This window comes from Eschrichtius robustus, chromosome 1 (genome assembly GCF_028021215.1).
Source record: "Eschrichtius robustus isolate mEscRob2 chromosome 1, mEscRob2.pri, whole genome shotgun sequence".
In the NCBI taxonomy this organism is placed as follows: domain Eukaryota; kingdom Metazoa; phylum Chordata; class Mammalia; order Artiodactyla; family Eschrichtiidae; genus Eschrichtius; species Eschrichtius robustus.
In genome coordinates, this window is record NC_090824.1 from 198,293,101 (window position 1) to 198,320,980 (window position 27,880).

Here is a 27,880-nt window from a genome sequence, read left to right on the forward strand (position 1 = left end):
CTGAGAAGTGAACGCCACGACCGACCCTGACGCCTGGGTGGGTCTCAGCACCTGTGAATGCTCCTCGGTGTCTCCTCTTACGCCTCGTTTGCCCTTGGACGTGGCTGGGCCCTCTGGGGCCGAGTCTGCAGCTGGCCTTGGCCCACCTGTTCCCGCGCCTGTTTCCCGGATGCCCTGCTGGGGCGGCGGGGGGAGGGGCCCGGCCAGCAGCAGCAGCACCGCAGATGGGATTCATTCCGGGGGAGCCTGGGGCGGCAGGCCCGGCCCGGCCCGGCCCGAAGTGGAAACTGGTCCTCCACCAGATGGGGGCCAACTCCAGCCGCTCCACGCCTTCTTCACACGAGATGTTCTCCTGCTTTCTTTGGAAAGTAAATTTACACGAGCCCGTCCAAGCCGAGGCAGGGAGTTGGAAGTCTAGCATCGGCCCATGGGGAAGCAGGAACAAAAATGAAAACGGCACAAGATCCGATTCTTCTGCCCATTCCAGCCCTGGTCCCGTGGCCTCCAGCTGGAATGGCTGAAAACAGCTGGGATTTATCAGCGACCCGACTTTAACCCATTGGCTCCAGGAGTTGGGATTTCCTGAACCCAAAGCACTAATTTCTGCCATTTTTTTTACCTTTCCTCTCTGACTTCTAAGGAGGCAGGGAGCGTGTGTGGGCGAGGAGGCCAATTTGGGCAGCAGGTTGTTTCACGTGAACTCGGCCGCTCAGGGAGGGAGGAAAATGAGCTCCAGTGGCCCTTGTTTATTGTTCCTGCGGGGTCCCCGCGTTCCTGCCCAATGCGGCCTTTCTGTCTCTGGCTTTTGGAAGACAAAACCCTAGATAACAGGGACCCTCGTCACCCCTCCCTTAACTGATTACATAAACGTGGGGATCTCGGACCGCAGAGGTGACCCTCCCCCAGCTCGGGGGGGCGCCGTCGGGCCCCAAGTGAGCTAAGTGCCCTCGTTCGGCTGGGCCCGGGCAGCCCGTGGGTGCAGGGGCGACAGAAGGGGCCCACTCCTTAGCGCTCTCTCAGCCCTCTGCCGAGGCTCGCCCACAGGCCCGGCCGGTAGCCGGACTGTGACAGGAAGCCAACGTCCGGCGGGACGGGAGGCCGGCTTCCACCTGGCCAATCAGCTCCAGCCTCCCCAGGCGGCGGCCGGCGAGCGCATGCGCACACGCGAGAAGCGTAACGTAGGGCCCGGCGTAACGTAGGGCCCGGCGCGGCTGAGGACCGGGTCGTGGCAGTTTCCCGCCGCCCCTGCGAGGTCTTCTTGGTGTCCTGCTCACGCAGACCTTTCCCCGTGAAGGTCCCCACCAGGTACGTGCGTGTCGGGTCCGCGGCCGAGTGGCTGCCGTGTAGGGAACCGTGCTATTTGCCAGTGAGCTGCAGAGGTACGGAACCCAGGGCCGCGTCTGCGCGTATCGGGCACACAGTTCCGCCGTCCACTCTGCCGCCCCTCTGCTGCCAGCCCCCCTCTCCTGGCGGCTGCCCGCCCCAGCCTGGGAGCTCAGAGGCCTCCTTTTCAGTAAGCGCGACGGCTGTGGGACCACAGCACCCCCCCAGGCATCCCTCCAGAGCCCCGGGGAGGAGGGAGAGGCGCCGGGGTTTGAGAGGAAACAGCTGAGTCACGGTACTAGCTTGTGGAAGGGGTGGGGGTGGGGCCTTCATTTCCTCACAATTCTTGGGGCCTTTTCTAAACTGGTATCTGGGGTCTCGGGGCGTCAGCACCCACGTGCTGAGGGAAGGCAGCCCTCTGGAGACCAGGCCGAGGTGAAGGCAGGGGACACCCTGTGTCCTGGCTGCAAGCCAGGGACAAGAGAGCAGGGAGGCCAGCGGTGTCCGCACCAGCGGCCGGGAGAGAAGAGGAGGGCGGCCGGGCACTGCCGGTGGGCCCCGAAGAGGGCCTTCCGGAATGTTTCAAGTGCTGTCACAGACGGGACCCAGGTCAGGGCTCCGTGCTGCCCGCCATCTGGAAACGGTACCGTTTGTTGTGCGAGCTGCATAGTCTTGTGCGCTGTGAAGGGCGAGTTCCCCCAGGAAGGGTGCGCTCTCAGGAGTTTATAGCTTGGTCTCCTCCGGGACAGGAGCCCCTGGGGTGTGGACAAGCAGGAGGAAAGAAAGGAGAAGGAGGCTTCTGCCGTCATATTTGGTTTCCTTTACAGTTATGCCCTGGGCGGCCCAGAGAGCAAACAGCAAAACAGTCTTAAAAACAAAAAGAAGTAAATACGAGAAGGAGGCGAGGATAGCTAATACTCTTTCCCTTAGACCCGACTTTCATTTGCTTGTAAACACCCTAAAAGACAGCCCAGATTTACTTAAACAGCCCGGATGATACGTAAAGCAGGGGAGAAGCAGGTGGGACACTGCAGCTCAGGCAGGCTTGGAAACCGATGAAGGAAACCAGGCTCACAGCTGCAGGGATGGGGCGAGGAGGGGCGCCGACAGCACCCACTGCCAACAAGAGAAATGGCACCCTTGTCGCAGGGCCAGACAGCTGCAGGGTGAGCCTTCGGGGCTGCTCCCAGAGCCGCCCTGACGGGTGACGGAGAGCAGAGGTAGGGAGTTTTGAATTTCGGGTCAGGCCGCTGCCCGGTGCTCTGATCCCTCACGGGCCGCGGCTCGTTTCTATGACTGGCAAACTAATGACTGTTAACTGCGTATCACTGGGGTGAAAAGGGCCTGGGCTGCAGGGACGGGGCGCTATCCCACGGTGGGGGGTGGGGGGGGGTTGGCCGCAGTGGCCAGTTTGTGCTCGGTGGTGGCTCCGGGGCCACCTGGCAAAGCCGGAGCTGCGGGCGCTGTGACTGTGGGCAGCCAGACATCGCGCCCTGCCGCTAGGGAGGGTGCAGGCCCCCAGACCCTCTGGGAGGAGGGGACAGAAAGCCCGGTCGGGTCACCCATTTCTCCAGCAGAAGCCAGGCCCTCCTCCTAACAGGTGTGTCTGCCCCAGGGCCGCCTGCGGGCTCAGCGGCGGGGCCTCTTCCACGCTGGGTTGGAGGGCTAAGGGGCCGCTTCACCGTTTGGCAAGCGGATGGGCAGGCGTCTTCCTAAGCGGGGTCTGTCGCATCATTTTCTTGTCCTGCTGTCCCTCCGGGCACTGTCTCTAGACCCACGGGCAGCGGAAGCCACAGGCCGCCCTCCACGGCCAGGTGGTACAGGCACGTGCCGCAGTCACATTGAACTTTCCAGAGCTGTCACGTCTCGGGGTCCTCAGCCTTTGGAAGACTCTGCTCCCTGGCGTGGGGCGTCCAGCCTTGCCTTCACGGTCCCCTTCGGCGTGTCCAGCGGCTCTAGCTCCTGACGTCTGCCACGGGCCGCCAGCGAGCCGTGCGGGGTCAGAGGGGGCCTGCCAGCCCGCCTGGCCTCCGCTCCTGGGTCCCTTCCCCTCCCCCTTCCTCGGTTCAGGATTCCAGCTTCAGGATGGCCGGCGGGCAGCCCCACACGGAGACGAGACCCAGGCAGGGGCCGCCAAAGGCCGACTGGAGCTCCGTGGGCCTTGGCACGGGCTGAGGTGCCGGCTCGAAGGGGAAGCAGGGCTTCCCGGCCCTCCTCCCTCCCGGCCTGCAGTTTCCTTCCGCCGGTTTTGTCGTCTCTGTGCCCGGCCAGGCACTTTCCACTGTCTGTGACTTCATCGTGGACACCAGCCTCCGTCAGTTGGCAGGTGGGGACGGAGCCAGCTGGTTTTCTGAGCGGCCTCGTCCCCAGTGTGCTCCGGCGGCTGGGCACACTCGGCCGCGGCTTCCCCGCCTGCAGCCCGGGCTCCCGGCAGGCCTGGGGCCCCCTCTGCCGGCGGCCGGCCTCCACGGCACCCGGGGCGGGGCCTCGGGAGGGCGGGCCGCCCGCAGCTGTAGCAGGGCAGCCAGCCCCGAGCTGACAGGCATCTCTCTCGGCTCCTAGAATGACCGACGATGGGAAGGGAGGACAGAATCGGTCCAGCTGGCCATGCTTAACTGGGGACGCCTGCTTTCCTAGGCTGAACCACCAGCCTTCCGTGTGTGCCTGTCAGCTTAGGTGCTCTTCAGCGAGGTGGGGCTGTCTGGCCATAACGCAGGGCACAACTTCCCACGATGCTCCAACGGGCTTTACTGCTTTAGGTCAATTTTCTGTTTGCTTCTTCCCCCAGAGATCGTCCTGAGATCCAGTGTAGGGCCTGGAGCCCTGCTCCCAGCGGCCGTTCGGGTTTCTGAGTATTGTGTGAGTGACTCTATGAACGAGTCGGGGACTGGTGTGTAGCTCTGGGGCGGAAAGCTCTGGTCTCCCGAAATGTCGAGGAATGAAAAGGCCTGTGATCTGACAGCCCGCGGGGCCCGTCACCAACTTCCCTCCAAGGCCGTCCAGCCTGGGGCCTCCCACCAGGCCCGCCCATCTGCACGGGCCGAGCTCTGTTAACAGCCCACCAGCATCTGCAAGCTGGAAATGTCTAGCGTCTTCCTGAACACACGTCGGGTTGAAACTCCCCCCGGTGGACAGCGGTGGAGACAGGCAAGCCTCAGGCGGGCCAGGCAGAATAAAAATAGCCCAGTGGCCCACAGAGGGCGTTTTCCTTTCGGCTGTCCGTCGGGCCGGATTTCCTGAGGAGTGGGAGTGGGAGAGGCGTGAGCGTCTGTCCCTCGCCCCAGGAAGCCCTGACTCCCCCGACGGCGAGCAGAGCCCCTGTGAGGGCCCCTCCGAGCCGGGCAGAGGCTCAGCACAGGCCCCCGCCTGCTGTCCGCGGGCGGCTGGCGGCAGGTGACGGGCCGGTGTCAGGGCCACGTCAGCAGCCGCGGCCTCCGCAGAGCGAGGCTCAGGGCCGCCGACCTGCCTGCCCCCGGCCCCCAGCTCCTCACCCTGCTTTGTGTTCGCGGCATCCTTCTCTCACAGCCCGCTTGTCCGTGGTCGGCGATGACAGCCCAGCTGCCAGGACCACGGTGGTGGCCGGGGAAGGCCCTCCTGCCGGCCACGGGGCGCCTGTTGTCCCAGACAGGTCCCCGCGCCTGGCCCGGCCTGCAGGCCCCTTCAGCCCCGGCCCGGCCCCCGGGCCTGACTCCTCCCCGGCTCCAGACTCCTCTGTCGGCTCCCCGAGGCCTGCGTGGTCTCTCCTCCCTGCGGTGGCCCCTCTGTCCTCCGGCCCACGTGCCCGCCTCCCGGCCTCTGCCTCTGGCCGCTCGTCACACGGCCTTCCCTCCGTCCAGGTTCCCTGGAAGGCTCTGTATCCATCCGTCCTGCCTGATTGGAACCCCATCTCACCACCCGCTTTAATGAGCCCCTGTGGGCCTCACGCCCCAGGCTCTGGTCCTGGCTCCCTGCTCCCCATCGGCCTTTGACCAGTTACGCCGCCTCAGGGGGTCTCAACTCAGGGGGTGTCAAGCAGCGGCTTCGAAGCCGAAGTGATGGTTTGATGTGAAATGGAATTTTATCTGGCGTAAGAAACAAACGATAAGGAAGGTGGACCCAGTAATGACATGTAGTCCGTGGAAGCCTGTGGCCAGGAAGAAGGTAGACCTGTAGATTCCGTCTGAGATCGTGACGAGGGCTTCGTAGTATTCTGATGCTTGTAGTAGGGTGAAATAAAGGCCGAGTGTGATTGTGATGGAAAGGGCTTGAAGCGTGTGTTTGCGATTCCCTTCTATGAGACTGTGGTGCAACGTTGCCCCACAGGGGACACTGGCCACGTCCCGAGACTTTCTTGGTTGTCACGCGTGGGACGGTGCTGCTGGATGGAGGCCCGGGGTGCTGCTGAACCCCCCCCCCCCCGCCCCCCAGTGCACGGGGGAGCGTCCGCCCCAAACGGGCACGACGCATAGCGAGGAACCTGCCTCGGTCTCCCCACCCGTGAGAGAGGAAGGTGGTGAAAAAGCGCCAGGACGGCCCAGTGAAAGCAGATGAGACAGTCGATGGTCTTTGTGTCTTGCTCTCCCCGCCCCTCCTGCAGTACTTCTTTTGGGGGGGGGGGGGCGTTAGTGGGGGGTAACAGCCCGCACCACACGTGTGCTTGTGTGGGTGAGCCCACGGCGTCCTCCTGGAAACCCAATCGCGCGGGGACTAGCGTGGACCCTACTTTCCGGAAGAGGAAATGGGCGCTTGGAGCCGCCAGGAAGGAGCCGGAGGGTGCACGCTCGTGGAGGGGCAGGGCTTTCCCAGCCCGCACTCGAGTCCCTGGTCGCATCACCTCGAGACCGTTTGGAGCAGCATTCGAAAACGGCGAGACCCTGTGCAGGTGTGACTGCGCTTCTCTACCTGTATCCCCGTCTCTACCCGCTCCTCCCACAGGCTCGCTGCGGAGACGCAGACGTCCCCGCAGACGAATTCAATGTGCCTGACGCTGGCGGGTCAGGAGAGGCTGTGGTGTGGCCTGGAAGCCGAATCACCAGAACCCTGGAAAGTGCCGGAAGCTGGAGGAGTCTCCGTGGCTCCAGGGGAGCCTGAGACCTAGTGAGGAGTGGCCCCTCACAGCCCACGCCCGGCCTGGCTGGCATCTCTGAGGACATTCAGCCGCTGTCGCTTGACCGGCACGCGCGTGCCACTGGCGAAGGGCACTGCTAACCAGGGCCCGGGGCAGTCTGCCTTGTGGCAGCCGCACGGCGGCCAGGGCAGCGGTGCTCACCCCCAGGGTGGGGGGCACCCCCAAACTTGTCGGGGTGGGCAGCTCGCATCACGGTGTGATGTCCGCAGCACGACTCTGTCCCCTATAGCAAGGCCACGTTCTCTCTCAGGCACCAGGGAGAGGTGGCCAAGCTCCTTTGGGGACGCACGTCCAGGAAGATGGAAGGCCCAGCCTCACACCATCTGCCGAACCACAGTCAGCCACTGTCTTCCTGTATTTAAAGGGCAGGTCAAGTCAGGGTGGCTCGCCTCTTGTGACCTGGCCGGCTTTGGGGAGCAAAGTTACTCGTCTCTGTCATGATTTCCGCTTTGTTTTTCCATTTGGGAAGCAAGAGATTAAATCTGTAGGTGAAAATCTCTTTCCCGGGTTCTCCTCTGAAAATAATTGTGAGGTTAGGGACGGTTACTCCTCTCTGCTCTGGGCATAATGCCCGTAAGACGAATGACACTGACAAAACTCTCTGAGCAACACACAAGAAGCAACATAATCCTTCTGGGAAAAAACATCAACCCAATAAGAAGATAATATATTGCCCGCTCCCCTGTAAATAAAATGGGCCACGTCACCTTCTCTTCTGCCCGTGAGTGATGACCAGTTTATCGAGTATACGCTGAATAATGATTTTCCGTGGGGGCAGCGGCTCTTATGATAAAGTGTTACTGCTCTAGCTGTATTATATAAACAACATCCAATTGATGGTGTTAGGAAGCGGTAACGTGTCACCATCGTCTAGAATGAGCCGTAAGATCTAGGCTGTCATGTGTTTTCTGGCTGCACACTTCAAACAATTAATATTCCTATAACACAGTCTTGATCACAAGACCAATTTAGAAATTACTTGTTCAATATGATGATTAAATTCCAGAGCTGGAGCTTGCGGTGGCCAAAGGTGAATCGCCAAATGTGACAAATCTTGTACAACTTCTCAGACGGAAGGAACTGTTTGAGACATTGGGGGTTTTTGGTGAATTTCAAATGAGGCACCTTCACCTTAGGAGGACGCCACGGTCTTGCCTGCCTTCCAGAGGAAGATGAGTCACTGGTGTTTCCCTGCATCCAAATACCACGGCTGTTCCCTGGGCCTGAGTCAGTCTACGGAGGCGGCAGACACACACCCAGGAGGACCCTTCACCTTGACAGACGGCAGAATCTCTACCCTGCTCTCCCCGAAAGGGCTTAAATGAGGTCTTCTTCTTCTTCCCCAGCTCAGGGAAGCTGGACAGAACTGCAGGCCTGGGGGACGCAGAATGAGCGCTAGGAGACATAGAGCTTGGAGTGATGGCCCTCTAAAATCTATGCCACCAACAACTGGGTGGAAAGAGTGACAGGTGATGGGGACGTTGTCACGGACTAATAGGTTATTTTAAATAACGTGGGCAGGGCCAGGCCCGAAATTTTCATCCATACTGTGTCGGCAAAAGAGCGTTGTTTTATCATTTAGTTTGCAAAACCTATTTCAGCATTCGGTTCACATTTAAACATGTCCTGCGTTTCCTTGGTCATTTCAGAAGTGCCGTCTTTTGTGTATCTGTAGGTTCCCGAGGATGGAGATGAATTCCGAAGATGAATTTCACTGTGTTCTCCATGGCCCACTGCGTCTAAAATTGAAGAGCCAAGAAGAAGCCAGCCACTCACTGGTGGTAAGTGTCTGGGGAGATGGATGCCCGTTACACATTGCTCGGGAAGGTACACACTGTTAGGAGGCTTGGGAGAGACAGTGTGGCCGTAAGTATCCACACCTGTGTCCTCTGACCCAGCCATTTCACTTCCAGGAATTTATTCTCAGGAAGAGTCAGTGGAGGATTGCTGAGCACAGCATCCCTGCTGCTCCGAAATGGCCAGCGGGAGGGGATTTGTTACGTGAGTTCTGGATCATCCATGCAATGTAATGGTAAACAGCCATGAAAACCGTGTTATGGAACACGTGGTTGATCTATTGCCCAGTGCCAAGGGGCACTTAAAAAGCACATCTCGTATGATCTCAATTTCATATAAAAACGGATATCTTAACACGTGCTTGGGGGAGAAGGGTCGCTAAAGCATTAACGATGATTATCTCTGTAGGTGAGAGAGTGAGTGGGTGTCAATTTTTCTTCTTGGCACTTGGCTGAATATTCTAGAATAAACACGCATTACATCTGTTATCAGAGAAAAAGAATCCGTGTGATTGTTGAAGCACATTTGCCAGTTGTTAGCAGAATTCTCACAGAGACTGTAAGAATTTGTATGATATACTATGTCCTATCAGATCGTATTTTAAATTTATTTATTTTTATATATTTATTTATTTTTGGCTGTGTTGGGTCTTCGTTTCTGTGCGAGGGCTTTCTCTAGTTGCGGCGAGCGGGGGCCACTCTTCATCGCGGTGCGCGGGCCTCTCACTGTCGTGGCCTCTCTTGTTGCGGAGCACAGGCTCCAGACGCGCAGGCTCAGTAGTTGTGGCTCACGGGCCTAGTTGCCCCGCGGCATGTGGGATCTTCCCAGACCAGAGCTTGAACCCGTGTCCCCTGCACTGGCAGGCAGATTCTCAACCACTGTGCCACCAGGGAAGCCCATCAGATCGTATTATACTATAAAGTTCTATTCGTCACCAGGGGATGGGTCAGGGAACTTCTTGGCAGTTCCATTTATGATCAGATGATCTGGAGAAGAAGTGGGGAAAGGAGACCTGGGGCCTGTTGAACACAGGGGATTTTCTAAAGAAAATCATTTATGATGACCTTGGAAAGAAGATGTAAGAAGAGTCCTGGATACCTTTTGGTTTGGAATTCACCATACATTGGAAAGAAAATGGTCAACTTATCCCGTAACATAACCTGGAATCCTGGGAGCATTAAGCTGCCCATCCACGTAAAATGGAGCAGTGAAGGCCAGACCAGTCATGCCGCCACCGCTCAGAGTGAGGTCCTGTGCGCAAAGAGCCGATAAGAGAGGAGCCCGGCCAGGGCAGCTGGAGTTGGTCATCACCATCACGGCACCGTGAGACCCAGCCCTAAGCCTGCAGTATCCCCAGACGGAAGCCCTGGCGGGGAGGGTGAGGAGGATGGGCCCTGGGTAGGACCAGCCATAACACCACCTTCTTTGTCAGCCGCAGTCCGTCCACCTGTGTGCGTGCGTGCCAGCCAGAGTTCACCCACGTGTTGTGTGTGTGTGTGTGTGTGTGCGTGCGTGCCCGTGCATGTATGCCGGCCGTCTTCCAGACTGGGAGGTCCTGCTGTGTTTTTGGCACCAGGGCTGGTGCTGTGGGTGCCCCCGCTGTGTTCTCTGTGTCTTAATAAACAGCCGCTTCCTCTTCCCGTGGTAGTGAGGGCTCAGTTCCTCAGAATCACGGGGGGAGCTTGTGTAGGGGGATACGTAACTGTATTATGCCCTCCGTCACCCAGATTCCCTTCAGCATTTCTCAACAGAGGTGCTGTTGGCACTGGAGCAACAAAAAAATGTTGTTGCATGGGATTGGCCCAACGCATTACTTCAGTTGCTTTAGTTTTCCGACAGAATTCCTCCAAAGGAATGCCATTGGGGCCCTTTCTGACCCTGTGGTCACCAAAAATGCCCTCACCACTCTTCCAAAGCCACTGCAGGAGCCATCCTGAAATCAGAGGTTTACTCCCCAAATAGAGTCGGGTCGATTCTCAAAGCTGGACCCTGCTGCTCTCTCCATCTGTGCCCGCCCCTCTGGGAGAGTGGCTTTGAATAACCCCCCGGTTTGTATGATGGCTTTCCTGTTTGTTATTCCTGGCTTTCCAATACTGCATCCCTCTGATAATTGGATGCATGGAACTTGTGGCCTTGACCTATTTTGTGAGGTCATAAATCTTGGAATATCAAAGATGAGTCAGGGCCCTATATTTCAACTCACTCATTCATTCAGTCTATATTAGTAAAGAACCTACTACTGTTAGTTCCTCTGTTAAGGTGCAGGTATACAGTAGTGATCAGAGAAGTCAATCCAACAATCACATGACTGATACATAATTGTAGACTGAGATGCATATTCTGAGGAAGGAAAAGAATGAGACTTCAGGGGAATTTGTTCTAAAGGACCCCTCCCCCCCCCCCTAGACTGAGCAGCCAGGGAAGGGTTTTAGTGAAAGGATGCTTGAGCAGAGACCCGAGGGGGTGGCTGGATGGAAGGGGTGGTCATGCGTGCTGGCGCTGGATCATTCTGGATGCAGGGAAGAGGGTGGGCGAAGGCCCGTGCGAGAGCCGCCAGGCCTGGGAGGAGACGCAGAAGCCAGGGTGGGCAGAGCACAGAGGACAAGGGCATCTGAGTAGCGGCTTGGGAGGCTTGTTAGAGAATTGCTTTTTCTTTTTTTAACAATGTTGTGTTAATTTCTGCTGTACAGCCAAGTGATTCAGTTATACGTATACATACGTTCTTTTTTTTCCATATTCTTTCCCATTATGGCTTATCATAGGATATTGAATATAGTTCTCCGTGCTATACACTATACGTTGTTGTTTATCCATCCTGTATATAATAGTTTGCGTCTGCTAATCCCAAACTCCCACTCCATCCCACCTCCTCCCCTCCCACCTTGGCAGCCACAGGTCTGTTCTTTATATCTCTGAGTCTGTTTCTGTTTCATAGATATGTTAATTTGTGTCATATTTTAGAGTCCTCATATAAGTGATATCATATGGTATTTGTCTTTCTCTTTCTGCTTTCTTCACTTAGTATGATAATGTCTAGCTGCATCCATGCTGCTGCAAATGGCATTATTTTGTTCTTTTTTATGGCTGGGTAATATTCCATTGTATATATAGACCACATCTTTCTTTATCCATTCATCGGTCAGTGGACATTTAGGTCGTTTCCATGTCTTGGCTATTGTGAATAGTGCTGCTATGAACGTAGGGGTGCATGTACCTTTTTGAATTATGGTCTTGTCTGGTTATATGCCCAGGAGCGGGATTGCAGGATCGTATGATAGCTCTATTTTTAGTTTTTTAAGGAATCTCCATAGTGTTCTCCATAGTGGCTGTATCAACTTACATTCCCACCAACAGTGTAGGAGGGTTCCCTTTTCTGCACACTCTCTCCAGCATTTATTATTTGTAGACTTGTTAACGATGGCCATTCTGACTGGTGTGAGATGATACCACACTGTAGTTTTTTTTTTTTTTTTTTTTAATTATTTAATTATTTATTTATTTATTTTTGGCTGTGTTGGGTCTTCGTTGCTGCGCGTGGGCTTTCTCTAGTTGCGGCGAGCGGGGGCCACTCTTCATTGCGGTGCGTGGGCCTCTCACTATCGCGGCCTCTCTTGTTGCGGAGCACAGGCTCCAGACGCACGGGCTCAGTAGTTGTGGCTCACAGGCCCAGTTGCTCCGCGGCATGTGGGATCTTCCCAGGCCAGGGCTCGAACCCGTGTCCCCTGCATTGGCAGGCAGGTTCTCAACCACTGTGCCACCAGGGAAGCCCCACACTGTAGTTTTGATCTGCATTTCTCAAATAGCTAGTGATGTTGAACATCGTTTCATGTGCCTACTGGCCGTCTGTGTGTCTTCTGCCCATTTATGTCTTCTGCCCATTTTTGATTGGGTTGTTTGTTTTTTGATGTTGAGCTGTACGAGCTGCTTGTATATTTGGAGATTAAGCCCTTGTCAGTCGCATCATTTGCAAATATTTTCTCGTATTCCACAGGTTGTCTTTTCGTCTTGTTTATGGTTGGCCTGGCCCCTCTGATGTGAGGTGGAGGCCTATGTATGTCTTTAGGAAGGCTCTCGGAGGCCCCTGCCGGGGCCGTTCATTAGTGAGACGGTGTTTGTGATGTCTCCCTCCCTGTGTGGGGGGCCCCCTGTCATTTTGAAAGTTTAGACGGCGGGGTGATTTCTGATGCCACAAGCTCCCTGAGTCTCCCGACACAATTGGTTGTTGGGCACTTCAGCTCAACTCTGACACTGACACCCCAGCCTCACAGGTTAAGGGCTGCGTCCTACAAGGCTGCTCCCACTTCAAACGCCAGTCACAAGTCCTGGGCGTCCCCTGCTTCTGACCAACTGGCTGTCGGTCAGGGGTTCCTGTGATAATTTGCTAGAACACCTCCGAGAACTCAGGAACACACTGCACTTCCGTTTACCAGTTTATTACAAGGGATGTGACAGAGGATGCAGATGAACACCCAGATGGGGAGAAACACAGGGCGAGGTCCGGAAGGCTCCCGAGCGCAGGAGCTTCTGCCCTGTGCACTTGGGGTGCGCCACCCTCCTGGCACACGGCTGGGCCCACCAACCTAGAAGCTCCCTGAACCCCATGCCACTGGGATTTTTATGGAGGCGTCGTCACGTGGTGATGATCGATCATTAACTCCGTCTCCAGCCCCTCTCCCCTCTCCAGAGGTTGGGGATTGGGGCTGAAAGTTCCAAGCTTCTAATCACCGTTCAGTCTCTGGGGGCCTGCCCCACCCTGAGCTATCTAGGGGCCCAACAGCAGTTGCCGCATTAGGACAAGAGATTTTCCCATCACCCAGGAAGTTCTGAGAGATGGTTCCAGGGACAAAGACCAAATAGTAGGACCAAAGACACTCCTCTCACCCCGTCACCTAGGAAATTCCGTGGGTCTCTGTATGAGGAACCGGGGACAGGGACCAAATACACATTTCTTCTTATGCTGTAGGTGGCTGGTCCACGGCCGGTGCAGCCTGGAGTAGGGCAGGGGCACTCCCGGGGAATTCTAGAACAGTCCCGCAGCTGCCGCCCATCCCCCAACCTGCCCTGAGCACCACCCTTACCTGCCGGCAGGGGGAGCCCGTCTCTGACGCAGGACCCCCCTCTGAGGGCAGCTGAGGCCCCGGGACAGGGAGGGGGGCGGGGTGAGGAGGAGGCCTGCTCGCGCTGCGGGCTTGTGCCGCTGGAGTGTGACTGCGTCGCGAGGGTGGGGCCTCTGCCACCACAGGCACGGGTCAGCAGCAAGAACAGGGCGCCGCTCACTGGCTTGTGATCTGAGCAGATCTTACCCACGTTCCTGCTCACCCGGAGCCCTGCAGGGAGGCAGGAGCAGCCCCATCTTGCAGGCAGGTAACCCGAGGCTCCCGGACGCTTGCACACCTGCTCAGGGTCATGGTCTAGTGTCAGAGGCGGGATACACACCCCACCTGCTGGGCGCCAGTGTCTGTCGTGTGCGTTTTCGTGATGGTCGGGGGACAGAAGCCAGACCCGAGAGCTGATCCCGGAGGCTGGCCACACCCAAACCACAGCCGGCTGACTTACCCGTAAACTAAACCAGGGTGCCGAGAGCCCAGAGATGCCGTAGAGACTCCGTTCACGGCTTGCAGCCTTCGCTAGGCCGGCAGGATGGAAGGGAAGTTCCTCAGCTATTTCCAAGCTCTCTTTCCGGTGTCTCTGGGACCCTATTTGAGAGGCTCCTGTGCATCTTCATGAACGCAGGCTTTCCAGCCCTGGCACGGGCCCCTCTCCTTCCTGAGAGGCGGCCCATCAGGATCCCTCCCACGCCGGGGCCCACCCCGCACCACGAGTAGGCATCTGGGCAGGACTGGGGAGAGCGCGGCGGTAGTCCACCAGCCGCTGCAGGCAAGCCTAAAGCTCCGCATACAAAGAGCTTGACCCCCCCTGGGGAGGGACGGCCGCCGTGCTCCCCACACCCACTTTTCCTGCTGCCCCTCGGACCACTTAACTCACTTTCTTTGGCCAAAGAGACTGGTGGGGGGGGGGAAACCCAAGTTGTGCTGCCCTTGGGGCAACTCCGCTTCTATTTTCCAACCCACGGATGCGCCCACACCTGCTGAAGCGCCGTCCTCTCCCTTCCCAGCCTCTCCCACACCTCACTCCCTCTCTGAACGTCCCCTGACCTTCCCAGGTGCACCACGATCCGTTCTAAACAGCCGGTCCTTAAGCAACTTGTTGGGGGAAAAAAAAATAACTGATGAGCGCTTTAAACTGCTTCCACCTCTCCGAGTCCCTCTTGACCTCCAGGGGGGACTTGACATCTGTTTAGCCATCACGGCAAACGGTGTGCACACGCCACCTTGCGACTTCCTTCTGGAAACGCTCCTTTCCGAGGCCCCTCTCCATGTATGGACGTCAGCGGCACGCTGGCCATCTCCAGCGGCTCTGCATCGGGTCGTGGGGTTGCGGCGTTTCAGGCGTTGCTTAGTCATCACAGGGCGGCTGGGCGTTTGGGTTGCCTCCAGAGCGATGCTGTTATAAATAGCCTTGCTGCCTTCCGGTTGTGTTTTGCACCGAGTCACCCACTGCTTAGCTGTTGAACTCTTTCCTGGGGAGGGTCCTCCCTCACCGGAGAAGCAGGAATGTGCTTTCATCTCTTGGATCCTCCCCCATGCCCGCAGGGGTGCTGAGCCCAAGAAGAGCTTCCTAACAAAAATAGCCACTTCCTGAGCCTTTGCTCTCTGCCAGGCACCGGGGAAAGTATGTTCTGTGTATTTTCTCATTCAATCCTCAGGGCGTCCCTGTGCAGTAGGGGCCACTGGGATTCTCATTTTATAAATGGGAAAATCAGCACTTAAAGAGATCGGGTAATTTCACCAGTCAACAGAGCCAAGTAAGCGAGTGGCAGGGCAGGGCGTGGGTGTGACCCAGGCCAGCGGATCCACACTCACCGGCTGGGCCCATCCCAGTGAATTCATCTGTGCCCGCAGGCAGGTGAACTCCTGTGCTGTCCCAGTGCGACTCGTGGCTCGTCCCAGGCTGACCTGCAGCTTGGGAAGAACGTCCCTCACATCAGCCCCATGCGGGATCCTGTGATGGAAAGTCAGTGCCTGGGCTGCTAGCTTCAGGTAGAAGCCACCTGCGGGTGTCTGCCTGGGATGCCTGCCTGTCCCACCAGGTTCAGAGCGAGCTACGTATCCCCACTCCAGCTTCTGAGCCCCCAGAGTGAGTTTTCAGAACAGAAGATGTGGTCTTCCTCGGGTTCCCAGGGGAGAAGCGGGGCAGGAAGGACGTGGGGTTCTGCTCGCGGGGCCCGGGGCACCTCGGGCATCTTAGAGGCAGAGGACCACAGGCGTGCCCCGCGTCTGAGAAGCCCCTGCGGGCCGGCAGCAGAGGCCCTGGGGCGAAGGAGGGCTGCAGGGCCACAGCCCCAGGAGAGCAAAGGACAGCGCTTCCCCCTCCTCCTGAAACTCCTGCCTGGTGGGGCAGCTCAGGGCAGCTGCGGCCCTGGAGCGAGTCCTCGGCCGCGGCGTGGAAAAGCACGCGGCCTCCGCCCTCCTTGTCCCTCGGTCAGCTGGTCCTAACCAGGTCTGTCCCTCTCTGAGGAAAGGGGCCTCACCGAGGTGGCTCCTGCGAGACCATCGGGGCTGGAGAAGCCTTTTAGATGGCGCCTGACCTGGCCCGCTGCCTTCAGGCAGGTGGGGATCCATGCTGCCGTTTCTCCGCGGAGGCCGCCGCAGTCCAGAGGCGAGTCCACGGGCTGGACGCTGCTCGAGGCCGCACGTCCTGGGGCCACGGCTCGGCAGCGCCACAGGCTGCCTGGCACGGCTACCCAGCAAGCACCCCAGCGTCTTTTCAGGTGGCATGATTTTTCTTTCTGATTCAAAAAGCAGCCTCTCATTTTAGAAACTGTCGAAAAAGGAAAATCAGAGCTGTCCGTTATCTCGTCACTGGGCCGTGGTAACCGAGGATGAACACTTCGCTCTGTTTTACGTTCTTCTTCACGCACATGCTTTTTACATAATCATGTTCACTCACATAGCGTTTTGTGTAGCTTGCTTTCTCACTTACCATTATCAACATTTCCCCCAGTCATTCGGAGATCTTTGTAAATATGCTTTTCATAACTACATACGCTTCGCTTGATATCATGCCAAACTTCTCTTAACTATTTCCTTAGATAATAGTCGCTCAATTCCAGTTTTCTGCTGTTGTTCATAATTCTGGGGCTAACGTTTTCGGAGTAAGCTTTGTCTGTATTTTTGCGAATTTCCATAGTCTAGATTCCCCAGGTGTGGAATGACTGGGTCAAGGTTCTTGGTAAATTGTTCTCCAGGGCAGTTGCGTCCTTTTATACTCCTGCGGCAGGGCCCGCTTCACCCCTCCAGTCTGAGAGTTCCCATTAAAAATTTTAAAATATGTAATAAAATGACCAAAGCCCATCAACGTCTGCAGGCATGACTTTCCCCACGCCCCAGCTCCGTCAGTCACGCGGCTGATAAAGGAGCATGTCCCCTATACCAGACTCTGTGCTAAGCATCTTGCCTGCTTTATCTCGTGGGATCTTCCCAGCATCCCTGGCCACGTGCTGTTACTGCCAGTGCTTTGCAGATAAGAAACCTGAGACAACAGAGAGGTTCAGCAAGTTGCCCAGAGCACACAGCTAGTGAGTGGGGAGACTGCAGTTAAAGGGTCGAACTCTTTTACCTACCTCCTCCACCCACCCATCCCCAATGCCAGGGCTAAGCTGGGCCCGGACCGCTCTGCCCCGCACGGGTCTTACTCCTGGTTCGGAGTGAGGACCCCGCGAGGAGCTTCCTGCCTGGTTGACTTCATGGTGCATCCAGGGCTAGGCCTGCCAGGGTCAAACCAACCGAAGCAGCCGTAGCCGTCCACACAGCTGCCAGACTCAACGCCACGACGCGCTGAGCCATTCGTGATGCGCCGAGTGCTCTGCGGGGTGGAAGGTTGGGAGAACGTCACTCTCTCCGTCAGAAGCTGATAGATCAGTTGAGGGGTGAGGGGAAATACACAGATGACCGCTTTATAAGATGGACTACGTAAGGGCCTTGAAAGAGAGATTTGAGGGTCTGGGGTGGTCAGGGAAGGGAGGGGCAGCTGGCCGGAGGGCTCCACTGCGGAGGTGCTGTGTAAGCAACGTGAAGGGTGGGAAGAACTTCAGTTGGCACAGGGGGCAGGAGGGGACCCCGGGCAGAAGGCCTCACTGACCCAAGGGGTGGAAGGCTGTCGAAGAGGTGGTGGGATGTCCTGCGCGGGGAGCCGTGAGGGGCGGCGGTCGCAGGCTCAGGCTCTGCTTTTTCTCTAGTTGAAGTCGAGGTGATTGACAGTGCTGTGTTCATTTCTGCTGCACGGCGGAGCGACTCAGTTACACACACATTCTTTTTCATTTTCTTTTCCATAATGGTTCATCACAGGATGTTGAACATAGTTCCCTGTGCTCTACAGTAGGACCTTGTTGTTTATCCATCCGATGTATACTAGTTTGCATCTGCTAATCCCACACTCTCCCTCCCCCACCCGCCTCCCCCTTGGCAACCACAAGGCTGTTCTCTGTGTCTCTGAGTCTGTTTCTGTTCCGTAGATAAGTTCATTTCTGTCGTATTCTAGGTTCCACATGTAAGTGATATCATACGGTATTTGTCTTTCTCTTTCTGATTTACTTCACTTAGTATGATCATCTCTAGGTCCATCCATGTTGCTGCAAATGGCATTATTTCATCCCTTTTTATGGCCGAGTAACATTCCATTGTATATATGTGCTACATCTTCTTCATCCATTCATCTGTCGATGGACGCCTTAGGTTGCTTCCATGTCCTGGCTATTGTAAATAGAGCTGCAGTGAACATTGTGGTACATGACTCTTTTTGAGTTATGGTTTTCTCAGGGTATATGCCCAGGAGTGGGATTGCTGGGTCATATGGTAGCTCTATTTTTAGTTTTTTGAGGAACCTCTGTACTGTTCTCCATTGTGGCTGCCGCAATTTACATTCCCACCAACAGTGCAGGAGGGTTCCCTTTTCTCCACACCCTCTCCAGCAGTTATTGTTTGTAGACTTGTTAACGAGGGCCATGCTGACCGTGTGAGGTAGGTAGGCTGTGCCCTCGACGAGGGCTGCAGGACCAGAGGTTGTGTCACCGCCCAGGGGGACAACACCAGATGCCCGTGGGGCTGGAGGGGAGCTCTTGAATTCAGGCGGGAGATGGAGGGATCGAACAGTGAAGGTGGATGTGAGAATTGGGAGCAGGAGGACACTTGAGGGTCTTTGGAGATGGAATTTACGAGCCTGGATGATGGGATGAGAAGGAGTGGCTCATGATTGCCGGGGTCCCTAATTCCTCTCTTTCCTGCCTGCCCCCGCCATCAATCCTGTTGGCTCCGCCTCTGCCACACATCCTGGGGGTGTCAGTCCCCCCAGCTCCCCAGCCACCACCCCGGCCAGAACCCCCTATGGCTTGTCTTCACTGCATTCACTTCCAGCGGACCCCTCAGCTTCCACAACGGCTGTGCCCACGCCCCTCCCTGTGACCAGAGTCACGGGGAATCCTGTGATTTGTTGTCTGAACCAGGACACTTTTAAAAGTGAAAGGAGGCACGATGATGAATTACACCAGGCAAAAGATATAAACCAGGACTGTCCTGGGCAAACCTGGACCTACGGACTTTCTAGCCGAGGGGTCATTTGCAAACGTGAGTCACATCACGTCACTTCTCTGCCTACCGGCTTCAGCTCTGCATGTCGTCACCCCAGATGTCCGCCCGATCTCGGTCCTCCCTCTGCCTCTCCCTGTGCTCTGGCCACGTAGGCCTTTCCGTTCCAAGAACTCACACCTGCCAATCCCGATGCCGGAGCGTCCTCCCCTGGACCTTCATGAGGCTGGTTCCTCCCCACCCTTCACGTCTCTTCCACACACAGCCCTCTCGTGACCTTGCGGTAACTCATGCCCATCGCCCCCAGTCAGTTCTCCTGCAGTTCATTACCACCTGAAAGTAAGTTATTCACTGACTTTTGTTTCCGAACCAACAGGTAAAGAGTTTGGAAGTTCTCACTCCCATCCTTAACGATAAGAAGAAGTTGGCCAAACTGAAAATTAACACCTTTTCTTTGACCCATTAGAGCAGAGGTCCCCAGCCTTTCTGGCACCAGGGACCGGTTTCCTGGAAGACAGTTTTTCCACGGACAGGGTGGGAGGGGATGGCTCAGGCGGTCATGCGAGCGATGGGGAGCGACGAGGGGCGGTGGGGAGCGGCAGGGAGAGACGGGAAGCGGTGGGGAGCGACGGGGAGAGACGGGGAGCGGTGGGGAGCCGTGGGGAGTGGTGGGGAGCGACGGGGAGCATTGGGGAGCCGTGGGGAGCGGTGGGGAGCGACGGGGAGCAGTGGGGAGTGACGGGAAGAGACGGGGAGCGACAGGGAGAGACAGCGACGGGGAGCGGCGGGGAGAGACGGGGAGCGGCGGGGAGAGACGGGGAGCGGTGGGGAGCCGTGGGGAATGGTGGGGAGCGGCGGGGAGAGGTGGGGAGCGGCGGGGAGAGGCGGGGAGCGACGGGGAGCGGTGGGGAGCCGTGGGGAGCGGTGGGGAGCGACGGGGAGTGGTGGGGAGCCGTGGGGAGCGACGGGGAGCGGCGGGGAGCCGTGGGGAGTGGTGGGGAGCGAAGGGGAGCGGCGGGGAGCCGTGGGGAGTGGTGGGGAGTGACGGGGAGCGGTGGGGAGCGGCGGGGAGAGGTGGGGAGTGATGGGGAGAGACGGGGAGCGACGGAGAGCGATGGGGAGTGACGGGGAGTGACGGGGAGCGATGGAGAGCGACGGGGAGCGACCAGGAGTGGTGGAGAGCGGCAGGGAGAGACAGGGAGTGGTGGGGAGCGACGGGGAGCAGTGGGGAGCGGCAGATGGAGCTTCGCTGCTCACTCGCTGCTCACCTCCTGCTGTGCAGCCCGGTTCCTAAAAGGCCGTGGACCAGCACCGTCCACAGTCTGGAGGTCGGGGACCCCTGCATTAGAGAACTGAGGTTTCTGGGCAAACCACAGCCCTGAGATCTGCAGAGAATCCAGAGAGGCACGGCTGAGAGCTTGTTACCCAAAGCCAAAGCCGCTGGACCCATAAACTGGTAGGGACACGTCAACGGCCGTTTCAGTGACTTGCTGGAGGCTGAGTGTGCACTTGTGTGAGAGCACCCAATTCCTGGGGAGTGCGGCCTTCAGGGGACCCCCCCACCCCTTCTTCGGGCTTTACCCTCAGAAACCCCACCAGGTTGTCCTGGAGAAGGTCTAAGATCCACGGCTATGGCTGAAGTGAAGGAAGAGTGGCCCTTGTGAGATATACCAGAGTGCTCTCTGTGGCTTCACCATAGCTAGCCTTGTCCAGGGGCTGGGAAGAGCATCCCTCCCCAGGCCTTCCTGCCTCACTACACAAAAAGAAACGCTTGTGAAGGTCACGGACAAGAGGCACACACCCCCTACAGGACTGAGATTTAGTTAGAAGATGATGGCGCTTTTCCCCTCTTCTCCACTTTTCCACACCAGCAGGGCTCCCCATAACAACAGTGGGTTGCGGCTGAGAGGGTTACAAGACACAGTCCCTCTGAGAAGGAGGATGGAGAGAAGCCCAAGATCAAGAGTGGAGACAAAAACCAGACATGGGGACCCTGGGGGGATTTAAAGTCTGTGGCGCTTATAGCTGCAAAAAACATTAAACAAAGCCAACCTGTAGCCAGATTATCATAAATCCTTACAGAAGAGGCCTGTTTGCCTCAGTGTCTATTATCCAGTGCAGCACGTCCAGCTTTCAACAAAAATAATCATAAATTCCACCCAAAACCAAAGAAAAACAGTCTGAAGAGACAAAAGTTGCATCAAAAAAGCAGACTCAGATGTAACACAGATGGTAAAAATGATCATTCAGGGAATTTAACTGAGATTAATTTGTTCAGGGCTCTAATGGAAAAGTAGACCACATGCAAGTACAGATGGGGATGTAAGCAGAGAGGTACAAGAAGGAAATGCTAGGAAGAAAAAGAAAACAAACAGGAATGAGGAGTGCCTTTGATGGATTCATCAATACACTCAACACAGCTGAGGAAAGAAGCCATGAGCTCGAAGGTAGACCAATAGAAACTTCCCAAACTTAAATACAACAACAACAACAACATTTTTTTTAAAAAATCCAAAATATCCAAGGATGGAGACAATTATAAAAGATGTGACACACACCTGATGGGAATACCAGGTGGAGGACTGAGTAGAACAAATATTTGAAGTAAGAATGGCAGAGAACTTTCCAAAATTAATGACACAGCAAACCGCAGATCCAGGAAGCTCGGTGCAATTAAACTAGCTCCCTTTGTGTTTGCCGCTTATTGCCTGCCCTGGCCCCATCGGGACCCCACGATTGCGTAGGCTCTCTGAGAGCATCCGTCGTCTTCATTTCTGTAGCTCTGGAGTCCAGACAGGGCCTGACGCACAGTAGGTGCTCAGTAAAGATTTATTGACTGAATGAAGGAGTCAGATGGGTTTTGAGACTGGGTGCCGCCATAGCCTGGGCGTGTGCCCTGTGATCTCCTTGGTTCCCGGTGGTCACCGTGCCAGTTTTGGCACCATGGCTTCCTACCTAGATGACACCAGAGGCCTCAGGACCCGTCTGCTGGTTCTACCTGTTTCCCTCCAATCCACAGTCCACGCTTCAGCTAGGGTGGTCTCGATCAACAAAAATGTCAGTCCTTTCATTTTTCTCATTTCAAATCCTTCCGCAGCTCTTTATTGCATTCATGATAAAAAACAAACAAACAAGCAAACAAAAAAACCCAATTCCTGGGCATGTGCACAAGACAGCTCATTATTTTACCTGCTGTCCTGGCCAGTGTCACTGCATGCCCCCGTCCGAGTGTCACTGACCAGGGTTCTTGGCCTCCTGAATCGGTTGAAATTGATAAGAGGCCAGACAAGAAATGCAGACAAGGGTTTACTGGGGCCCCTGCTGCAGCAGCGGGGAGCGAGAACAAGTAACAGGTTCCCTTGCTCACTCCCCAAGCGGGGAGTCTGATGCAGACTGGGCCCTGCTGCCTCAAAGGCACTGGGAAGGCCTCTGGAACCCCTTCCGCTCTGAGCTGGTTTGGTGCCTTTCGTTTCAAAGCGCCCATGCCTCCCACACGACCTCATTTCTCCTCACAGAGTCCGTGCCAGGGCAGAAAGGGACAGGCATGTGACAGAGGAGGGGACGTGAGGAAACTGAGCAGAGGAGAAGAGATGCTGTGGCCTGCCAGGCCCCGGAGGAGCTTGGGCAGGGAAGCTGCGGCCAGACCCCCGCCCTGGGTGCTGCTGCTGGGCCCCCTGGGCTGAGGAGGAAGGGGGCCCGTGACTTCAGGGTCCTGCCAGGCAGGGAGGAATCCGAGCGCTAATTTGAAAATTCTCCCTCGTAGTCCTGACAGGTACAAAATCTATGAAAACCTGTGGTTAAGATGATTTTCCTGATCATGCCTTTTTCTTTGGTTATTCAGCAAGTTGAATAGATGATTATGACTCATTCCCCCGAGGGTGGCTGATTAAATATTTGGTAAATAGAATTTAGCGCTTTTCACCCACAAAGAGCTTTCCTGACATTAACTAATTGCTTCTAAGAAAGGTATCACCTTCCTTGGGTGGATGGCAAACCTGGCCAATGGGAGACATTCACAGAAGCCAGGAAGGAAAATGTGTACAGGGGACAGATGCTGAGAGCAAGACGATCCGTGGCCCACGGAACCCCCCCGATGTGGGGCAGTTTCATTTAACTGTGAAATTTCTCGCCACAGGGCTGGCCTCACGAGGTGGATTTGCTTCTGGGAAGGTTCCCGGGGCGCGGGCAGCAGGGGATGGAGAGGAGGCAGCGGGATGGGAGCCCCTCCCCTCGGGTCACCGGATTCAAGTTCTCTGTGCTGGAAACAAATTAACCGGCAGAGATCGGGTCGCTCGGGGTCAGCTAGGGCCCTGCGGGGGAGGTCTTAGCCCCAGCCCGACCCCGACCCCTGTGCCCAAGAGCGGGCGCTGCTTTAGGGACGGTGGCTCGGGGCGAGGCGGGGTGGGGGAGTGGGGGCGGGGCGGCCCGGCTCCTCCGCGTCCGCTGCGAGCCACAGCGCCACCTGCTGGCCCCGCCGCTCTTCGCTCCGCGCTGCGGACCCTGGGCCAGACGTCCTTCTTCTTCTGTCGTTTCCCTACTTCCTCCCCAGGGCCCGTCCAGGCTCTGAGTTCTGGCTTTTCAGCCGGAAGAATGCAGTTGACACGTTATTTCAAAATTAATATAAATTAATTGGCCAGAGTACCATTTGGATATAAACAGCAAACATCTCCCCCTAAGACATCACCCCTGGGTTAAATTCAGTGTTAAAGAAGAAATTTCAGCCTTGACTGGCCCTTGGGAATGAGGTCTCACCTACCCCAGGGGACGTGGAAGCCCTTCCACCCTGGGGGCGCTGGGGGAAGCGCTCTGTCTGGGCGTGGGTTTCTGCATGAGCGCTGTTTTCTCCCTTAAGCTGCGCACCTGCTTGGGGCTGCCTGGGGGGAGGGGCCGATGGAGATGGCGGGTTTTGGCGCAGTTACGAGGTCTGCTGTGCGGAGATCCCCCCGCGCGAGGCCTGCCTCCGCCACCCCTCCCGCCCAGGGTCTCTATTATCCCCTCCAAGTGCACAGAGATGAGAAGCCTCGGTTGTTCTCCGAGTTCTGAATTACTCCCCAGGCTGACAGGTCCTTTCTCCTAGAAGGCAAGGCATTCAGCTTCTCCTTCCCACCCTGCTGCCACGCGGGAAGCACTCGCTAGCACCCAATCTGTTACTTCCTACAACCTTATGTGGGGTGGGTACTGCCATCGGCAATCCCATCCTGTGGGTGGGAATAAAGCTGGGGCACAGAGAGGGTGAGGAACTTGCTCAAGGTCAACAGTTGTAAGGGGCAGGACAGGGACGGGCACCGGAGAGCCCGGGGCCTGTGTCCTTGCCCTGGGTGACCCCCCCCCCGCCCCCTCCCCCCCGGGTACTGTGTTTCCAGCACCCACAGCTCCGCCGGGTATCTTAGACTCTGACATGGAAGGCAGTGGGTATGGGGGACAGGTGGGTAAATTGGGGACTTTTTTTTCTTTATTTTATTGAAGTATGGTTGATTTACAATGTTGTGCTAATTTCTTCTGTACAGCCAAGTGACTCAGTTATACATATATATATATACATTCTTTTTTATATTCTTTTCCATTACGGTTTATCCCAGAAGACTGGATATAGTTCCCTGTGCTCTACAGTAGGACCTTGTTGATCCATCCTATATATAATAGTTGGCATCTGCTCATCCCAAACTCCCACTCCATCCATCTCTGTACCGCCCCCCCACCCTCCAAACCCCCGGCAACCACAAGTCTGATCTCTATGTCTGTGCGTCTGTTTCTGTTTTGTAGATAAGTTCATTTGTGTCATATTTTAGGTTCCACATATAAGTGATATCATACTATATTTGTCTTTCTCTTTCTCACTTACTTCACTCAGTATGATAATCTCTAGATCCATCCACGTTGCTGCAAATGGCATTATTTCACTCTTTTTCATGGCTGAGTAATATTCCATTGTATATATGTACCTCATCTTCTTTATCCATTCATCTGTCAATGGACATTTAGGTTGTGTCCATGTCTTGGCTATTGTGGATAGTGTCGCTATGAACATTAGGGGTGCATGTATATTTTTGCATTATAGTTTTGTCCAGATGTATGCCCAGGAGTGGGATTGCGGGATCATATTGGCAGCTCTATTTTCAGTTTTCTGAAGAAACTTCATACTGTTCCCCATAGTGGCTGCACCAACTTACATTCCCACCAACAGTGTAGGAGGGTTCCCTTTTCTCCACACCCTCTCCAGCATTTGTTATTTGTAGACTTGTTAATGATGGCCATTCTGACCAGTGTGAGCTGGTACCTCATTGTGGTTTTGATTTGCATTTCTCTAATAATTAGTGATGTTGAGCAGCTTTACATGTGCCTATTGGCCATCTGTATGTCTTCTTTGGAGAAATGTCTATTTAGGTCTTCTGCCCATTTTTTGATTGGGTTGTTTGTTTTTTTTGTTGTTGAGTTGTATAAGCTGTTTGTATATTTTGGAAATTAAGCCCTTGTCAGTCACACCATTTGCAAATATTTTCTCCCATTCCAAAGGTTGTCTTTTCGTTTTGCTCATGGTTTCCTTTGCTGTGCAAAAGCTTCTAAGTTTGATGAGGTCCCATTTGTTTATTTTTCTTTTTGTTTCTATTGTCTTGGGAAACTGACATAAGAAAACACTGATATGATTTATGTCAGAGAATGTTTTGCCTATGTTCTCTTCTAGGAGTTTTATGGTGCCATGTCTTATATTTAAGTCTTTAATCCATTTTGAGTTTATTTTTGTGCATGGTGTGAGGGTGTGTTCTAACTTCATTGATTTACATGCAGCTGTCCAACTTTCCCAGCACCACTTGCTAAAGAGACTTTTTCCCATTTTATATTCTTGCCTCCTTTGTTGAAGATTGACTATAGGTGTGTGTGTTTATTTCTGGGCTCTCTGTTCTGTTCCGTTGATCCGTATATTCTGTTTTTGTACCAGTACCACACTGTTTTGATTACTGTAGCTTTGTAATATTATCTGAATTCTGGGAGAGTTATGCCTCCTGCTTTGTGTTTTTCCCCTCAGGATTGCTGGGGCATTTCTGGGTCTTTTATGGTTCCATATAAATTTTTGGATTATTTGTTCTAGTTCTGTGAAAAATGTCATGGGTAATTTGATAGGGATTGCATTAAATCTGTAGATTGCTTTGAGTAGTATTGCCATTTTAACAATATTCTTCCAATTCAAGAGCATGGGATATCTTTCTTCCATTTCTTTGAATCATCTTCAGTTTCCTTTACTACTGTTTTATAGTTCTCAGCATATAAGCCTTTCACCTCCTTGGTCAGGTTTATTCCCATGTATGTTTTTGGGGGGGTGCAATTTTAAGAGGTATTATTTTTTTTTTTTACATTCCATTTCTGATATTTCATTGTTGGTGGAAAGAAATGCAACTGATAACTGTATGTTAATCTTGTATCCTTCTACCTTGCTGAATTCGTTTATCAGTTCTAGTAGTTTTTGTGGGGAGTCCTCAGGGTTTTCTATATATAGTATCGTATCATCTGCATATAGTGACAGTTTTACCTCTTCCCTTCCAATTTGGATAACTTTTATTTCTTTTTCTTGTCTGATTGCTGTGGGTAGGACTTCCAGTACTATGTTGAATAGAAGAGGTGATTGTGGGCATCCTTGTCTTGTTCCAGACTTTAGCAGGAAGGCCTTCAGCTTTTCACGTTGAGTATTATATTGGCTGTGGGTTTGTCATACATAGCTTTTATTATATTGAGATATGTTCCCTCTATACCGCCTTTGGTAAGAGTTTTTTTAATCATGAATGAATGTTGAAGGCTTTTTCTGCATCTGTTGAGGTGATCATGTGGTTTTTGTCTTTTGTTTATGTGGTGTATTACATTGATTGATTTGTATATGCTGAACCATCCTTGTGAACTAGGGATGAATTCCACTTTGTCCTGGTGTATGATCTTTTTTTATGTGTTGTTGGATTCAGTTGGCTAATATTTTGTTGAGAATTTTTGCATCTATATTCATCAAAGATATTGGCCTGTAATTTTTTTTTTTTTTTTGGTGGTATCTTTGTCTGGTTTTGGTATCAGGGTGATGGTGGCTTCATAGAATGTCTTTGGGAGTGTTCTCTCCTCTTCAGTTTTTTGGAAGAGTTTGAAAAGGATCCGTATAAGTTCTTCTTTGTATGTTTGGTAGAATTCCCCTGTGAAGCCATCTGGTCCTGCACTTCTGTTTGTAGGGAGTTGTTTTTTTTTGTTTTTTGTTTTTTTTTTAGTTACAGATTCTCTCTCACTTCTAGTGATTGGTCTGTTCAAATTATCTGTTTCTTCTTGATTCAATTTTGGTGGGCTGTATGTTTCTAGAAACTTGTCCATTTCTTCTAGGTTGTTGTATTTGTTGGCATATAATTGTTCATAGTATTCCCTCGTGGTTTTTTGTATTGCTGCAGTATCAGTTGTTATCTCTCCATTTTCATTTCTTATTTTGTTTCTTCGGGTTTTCTCTCTTTTCTTCTTGGTGAGCCTGGCCAGAGGTTTGTCGATCTTGTTTACCCTTTAAAGAACCAGCGCTTGGTTTTATTGCTTTTTTTTTTTTCTATTGTTTTTAATCTCTATTTTATTTTTTTCCTCTCTGATCCTTATTATTTCCTTCCTTCTGCTGACTTTAGGTTTTGTTTGTTCTTCTTTTTCTAATTATTTAAGTGGTAGGTTAGGTTGTTTAGTTGAGATTTTTCTTATTTTTTGAGGAAGGCCTGTATCATTATGAACTTCTCTCTAAGAACTACTTTTGTTGCATCCCATAGATTTTGTATGGCTGTATTTTCATTGTCATTTGTCTCAAGGTATTTTTAAATTTCCTCTTTGATTTCATCTTTGATCCACTGGTTTTTTAGTAGCTTGTTTTTTAGTCTCCATGTAATCATTTTTTTCTCATTTCTCTTTCTGTGGTTAATTTCTAGCTTCATGCTGTTGTTGTCAGAAAAGATGCTTGAGATAATTTCTATACTCTTAAAATTTGTTGAGGCTTGTTTCATGCCCTAGTATG

At 54.0% G+C, this 27,880-nt stretch overlaps 1 long non-coding RNA gene across 2 annotated transcripts in view; it reads left to right on the forward strand.

The window, feature by feature from the left end:
• Nucleotides 1–1,173: 1,173 nt before the first annotated feature.
• LOC137776339 (uncharacterized) overlaps nt 1,174–27,880 on the forward strand; it is a 46,562-nt gene continuing 19,855 nt past the window's right edge. For both annotated transcript variants that reach the window (XR_011076204.1, XR_011076203.1), the window contains exons 1-2: nt 1,174–1,305; nt 8,106–8,211. This is a non-coding gene — a long non-coding RNA (uncharacterized lncRNA). The remainder of the gene's footprint in view (nt 1,306–8,105; nt 8,212–27,880) is intronic.